Here is a 6,398-nt window from a genome sequence, read left to right on the forward strand (position 1 = left end):
CTGCTTGGAGTGGGGAAAAAAACTAGAAAAGAAATGGGGGCAGGATGAAGTAAGTGATACATGTGTGGTAGGATGTAGGTGATATGTGTCGTAAGATGTAGTTTAGGTAGTGCAAGTTCTTTTTCTTGAATCAAATAGGCACTGATTCACCTTGTTTACTTTTAAAACAAAAGGCAGACTAAGTGCATGTGAATATGTTGTTCAAGCTGTAGACATTAAGGCCCACTGATCAAGTGTAGGCTATTTACTTGGTCGGATAAGCACTTGATTACAAAATTTGTGGCAATAATTGCCACTCTCACTTTAACTTCCTCCAATTTCATTGTTTGGGATCATTTTGGATTATCTCCAAGGATCATACTACAATTACAAATGTTGCATCATCCATTTTTTTGAAAAAAAACTATAGTTTTGCTGGAAACAATCAACTCAACTTATCCCTGATTGGAAGTTACACATTTACCACTCATCTCTGGAAGATAAAATGCCTAATTGTGCAGCAAGAACTGGCTGATAAAAGAGCCAATGCTTATTGAATATCTTTATGTGTTCAGGAATATGAATCACACATCCAAAAGAAATGTAAGTAGACATGGCTACATATCATATCATATATATACAGCCGGAAACAGGCCTTTTCGGCCCACCAAGTCCGTGCCGCCCAGTGATCCCCGCACATTAACACTATCCTACACCCACTAGGGACAATTTTTTACATTTACCCAGCCAATTAACCTACATACCTGTACGTCTTTGGAGTGTGGGAGGAAACCGAAGATCTCGGAGAAAACCCACGCAGGTCACGGGGAGAACGTACAAACTCCTTACAGTGCAGCACCCGTAGTCAGGATCGAACCTGAGTCGACGGCGCTGCATTCGCTGTAAAGCAGCAACTCTACCGCTGCGCTACCATGCCGCCCAATCTGATCCAAGGCCCAATCTTAAACACTGTGAAAGACACCCTGTGGATCTATCAGGAAAGATTCATGCAACTTTCTCCTTCTATCAAATTGCCACACACCCAGACAGTCTGCTAGCATCGAAACCCAGACCAACATAATATGAAATACTTTAGTTAGTGAAACGTGTTTTAGGAGTGTCTAGCCAATTCCAATAAATGTTACTTCCCATTGTGTTTCCTGGCGGGAGTACCCGATGATTTAGCATTTCCACCTTATATTGTACGAATTCCAACAGGGCAAATATTACCGCAGGCAATCAATCCACTCTGGTGAAACAGAATTTTGCTCAATTAAATCTTTAGAAGGTGGTTGAAATGCAATATAAGTCAAGAGCAACAAGTGCAATTGGCAGTAAATAACCAACCTGGGTCTCATTTGTCAATTTACTGAATATGTGCTATTCAAGACCTGTACAGTACAGAATGGGTAGACATTCAACATCAATTGCAAGCATTAAAATAATATTGTAACATTAGTTTCCATTTAAGTTGATGGAACTACACTTCAGAGGAAGAATACAATGTGCAGTCGCTGCTGCAGGTCATATTTTGCAGTAATGCTGATGATAAAACTATGAAACAATAGTTTTGAGCAGTGTTAATATTTTTATACAGAAATCTCATAGTATTCAAACCCTTCCAAAGCTACCATTTTCTGTTTTTTCTACTGTGATACACAAAATCAATTAAAGTGCTGTGAACTTAAAATACCTAAAGACAATCCTCGGTATAAAATACTAAAGATCTTGAATTTTGTTATGTTAAATTCTGTATTGTGAAGATGCCAGATATTAAAGGAATTAAGAGATATGGAAATAGTGCAGGAAAATGGAGCTAAGAAGTTCAGAGGTGACAAATGGAGACATCAAAGGGCTACAGAATACAAACTCTGAAAAGAAAGGATGGTGTAAAGGATGGAATCAAATAGATGAAGGATGATGGGCAGATGGGAACAGTGGGAGAAGGAGATAGCGGATCCACTGTGTGTTAGTGTGTTAACTATGAATGTTAGTGATGGGCAGATGGAGTAGGTGGAGAAGGGGAAAGAAACTCAGTGATAATATACCAGGGATAGGAATGAAAAGGATGTTTACTTCACTCAGACGAGCTTTAGATTCAATGGGAGAGATATAAATATTATTTCATTGGTAAAAATATGGGAGCAATTAAGGTTCATATGTAAAGTTCATTCAGATTTGGTACTATGCAAAATATCCAAAAATAGCCTATGGAATATTTAAACATTTCTAACCTGAGGACTAAAAAATAAACGTAAGGAAGTTTTATACCAGCTATATAAAGTTCTTGTTAGACCACATATGGAGTTCTGGGCACCACTCCTAGGAAAGGCTATACCAGCCTTGGAAGGAGTGTAGTCCAGATTGACCAGAATGTTACTCAGTCTTCAAGGGTTAGATTATGAGAAGAAATTCCAAGTTGGGTTCAATTCCCCTCTCATGACATCCTGAGACTCAGCATTTATCGGAAACTTAAATGGAAAGTGATCAAAAAGATGGATAGAGAGGGATATTTTCCACTAGTGGCCTTAATATTGAAGGTTTAAAGCCAGCAGCTGTCCATTCTGGAGAGGGAGAATTCCTCTGCACACAATAATGCTGGAACTCTTCTCACCAAAATCAATTTAATAATCAGAGTTCAATAGGTTTTTTGCTGAGGATATAAAAGGATATGAACCAAATGAACTAAAATTGTGATCAGCCATCGTCTCATTAAAAAGCTGTACAGATCCAGCAGCTTGAATGCCTATCCCCTCTGTCATGTACCTGTAATATTCCATTCATGGGTAAGCTGGCCGATTGTTTGTTCTACTTAGTTCTTTTTAGAGGCATAAATCTCATATACAGTACATTTTAACTGGAGATCTTAGATTCAGCATTGGGGTTATAAAGCTTGAGTTGTAACACATTGTCTAAGTTCCACATATTTGGGACAGAAGGCCTTGAATTGATTTCAGGATTGTTGAATGACGTAAATTAATTGCATGTGGTGACACTCATGAGTCCAATATTTCTTCACAAATATTTCTTTAATTCACACAACCTAACTAATGCTGGAAAGGAAATCCATCACATTAAACCTTTTACTGCATTTATAATTGTTATGGCCATTCTAGCTTCTATTATTTAGAATTAGATAAACAACATATATATGAAAAAAATGAAAAGCTCTCTTTTTATTGATGGTTGTTGGTCTAGAGGAGAATTATAAAAGTATTTGCACAAATGTATAGAATATCAGTAACCTAATGAATTGAAATAAGTTGCAATGTTCGGCTGCTCCTACGAAAATCATAGATTAACTTGGAAAAAACCTGGAATGTGCCTTATGATGGATTCCAATAGAAGTGGATTCAAACATTGGAGCCTTATTATCCTGGGATTTCCCTATATTATACTGTAGAATCTATCTCTGCTGTTCTCTTCCAACCAGACCAGGCATAAGAGTAGCAGTGAATGGGGGTTCAGATCCTGCTTTGTTAGATGAAGAAAAATTATTACATTCAAAGACTAAACGTTATTAAAGTCCAAGGGGGCTTAAGGTGCCAAATACCACAGTGGGTAAACAGGGGGCGAAGCAGTTTTAAAGATATCAGTTTTGAAAACCAAGTCACAATCATCATCCACAGATGAGAGATAATATCACAACTGTTGAAAGTAAATTACAATGTTAATTATCAGAGTATCTGCAGTCTGCTCTCTGCTTCTTACTCAACGTGGCAATATTTCTACCTGTTTTTTTTCAGTCTCTAATTCAAATGCCCCTTATGGATAACATACTGGTCTGAAGAAGGATCCCAACTTGAAATATCACCTATCCATGTCCTCCAGCGATGCTCCCTGACCTGTTGAGTAACTCCAGCACTTTGTTTTGTTTGGTAAACCAGCATCTGCAGTTCCTTGTGTCTCCATGGATAATCTACTTGCTAGTTTATATGAACAGAGAAATGGTACATGATGTGCATCATTTGACTAAAGCAGAGTATCATGCCTTTAATATATTACTGCTTACAGAAAGAATATACAAATAAAATTACAATAGACTAAAATTTTGAATATAATATGCTAATTTAATATTATTTTATTAACTACGGAATTTGTGACCTACATGGGTTTTACTCCGAGATCGTCGGTTTCCCACACTCCAAAGACGTACAGGTATGTAGGTTAACTGGCTTGGTAAATGTAAAAATTGTCCCTAGTGTGTGTAGGATAGTGTTAATGTGCAGGGATTGCTGGTCAGCGCCAACCCGGTGGGCCGAAGGGCCTGTTTCCGCACTGTATCTCTAAACTAAACTGAACAGAACACGATTTCAACAGTTGACCAACACCGTATTTTTTTATAGCATGATATAGTTAGAAATGTGATGAAATTCTAACAAGTAACAGTTTTTAATTGAATCTTAATAATCAGATAGAGAATAGAGGTGGAAGTTGACTGACATGATAAACAACAAAAAAATCTTTGGGGGTTTCAGATTTAAAATTAATAGTCCACAGAAGTATGAGGAGATAAAGGAATACATTACTCATTTTCATGAGCTTTTACTCCCCAGGGAACTCCTGTATCTCAGTGCAAAGATTGGGAACAAATATGTTGATGATTTTATGATTTCTATTCCAGGGAGTGGTGAAAGGCCACTCTTGCAGTTGAAATAATCCAGTATAACTGTGCAAAAGAGGCAGGATTTCTATCACCCTGCCTTGTGAGATTGCCATAGAGGAGCCAGATAACAAGCACAGATTGACATTCATCGATGATTTGTTGTTGATTCTTGTAGATATTTTCAAACTTGAAGGTCCAATCTCTAAATGTTGGATCCAGTCTTGCACCCTTGGTCAAACTACTGTTCAGAGCTGGGGACATCATTCTCCTTAGCTCCTTTTGCTATATCGAAAATGTTTTTTTTCATACAGTAACCTTTTAGTTATAAATGAAAGTTATTTCGATAAGTTTAAGAATAATTTCCTGAACTCTAATCTAATGCCAATTCACTGTTTTCACCTAAACAATGTTTTCATTCCATGCTTGGCTGACACAAGCATCACCAGTACAGGCTCAAAGGGCCGAATGGCCTACTCCTGCACCTATTTTCTATTTTCTATGTTTTCTACACATAATTTCATAAAGTAGAAGCAGTAATGAATTTGTCCAGTGGGACTTATTTCCACCAAAAAATTGGATGGAGTGAGTGTACATCCACCAACACTAGATGGCACAATACACCAAATAGCAAAAAAAGTTGGAAAACTGAAACAAGATTACTAGTTTTAAAGTCGCCAGTTATGGCAATTGTACTATAAACAACACCCAAAGATGTTAGATGGTACTATGATTGTTAAAAGTAAATGCAATGTTAACTATCAAAATTATCTGCTGTCAGACCTCTGCATCTCACTCAGCACTGCAATATTTCCAAATGTTTTCAGAATGTACAAATTGTAATGCCTGCTTTGGATAACATATTTGCCAAAAATGCCACAATTCATTTGAGAATTGGGTATAGAACAACCATAGGAAAACAGAAAAGTATAGCAATTCTTCCTATTTGTACTTATGTTTGTTATGGATGTTCAGGAATTTTATATTCACAAAAGCAAATTAAATTTTCAGATAGAGACACAAGAGACTGCAGATGCTGGAATCTGGAGCAACAACCAAAATCTTGGAGGAACTCAGTGGGTCGAGTAGCATCTGAGGGGGGGACAGTTCCTTTCCACCCCATAGATGCTGCTTGCTCCACCGAGTTCCTCCAGCAGATCGTTTGTTGCTTTAAACTTTTAGAAATTTAATTGCTCCCACAGTCTGTGGATTACAGTGCAATAAACATGTTGAACTTTACAGCTACTACTTAAATAATTAGGAATTAGATGCCTTAAGACAAGATCTCTTATCGACATATGCAGATCTATGAAATTAAGAAGTCACTTAAAGATTTGCTGAGTTTTGATACCAGAGGGCACGACTGCAGACAGCACCACTCAGCAGGAAAAGAGAACATGGAACTGCATTGAAGCTCTCTGTAACTTGGAAAAAGATATTGGTTCGTATTGCTTCATATTTTGGATTTAAATAATGTCTGCCAAAACTATTTTACTGAGTTAATAAATTTAAAGTTAACACAGAGATCAGTATTTCCAATAAAAGGACAGAAATCCTAGCATTGCTCACAGGAGGATAGGGTGTTTCACACCAGTAGAAACAATTCCTTAAAATATGTTTCCCTCCACATGCATCAGCTGCTCCCAGGATTCTGTTTTTTTAATGCCAGGGTTTCAGATTCTGCACTATTTTGTGAGCAAATGTGGCGGAATAAGGGGATTATTTCGTGCAAAGTTCAGAAATCAGGGTAAACATTTAATACATCACAATAAAAGGTCTCGAAGTTTCTCCGTTTGACATTGGCTTGCCCATCCAA

Source organism: Rhinoraja longicauda, chromosome 3 (assembly GCF_053455715.1).
Source record: "Rhinoraja longicauda isolate Sanriku21f chromosome 3, sRhiLon1.1, whole genome shotgun sequence".
NCBI lineage: Eukaryota > Metazoa > Chordata > Chondrichthyes > Rajiformes > Arhynchobatidae > Rhinoraja > Rhinoraja longicauda.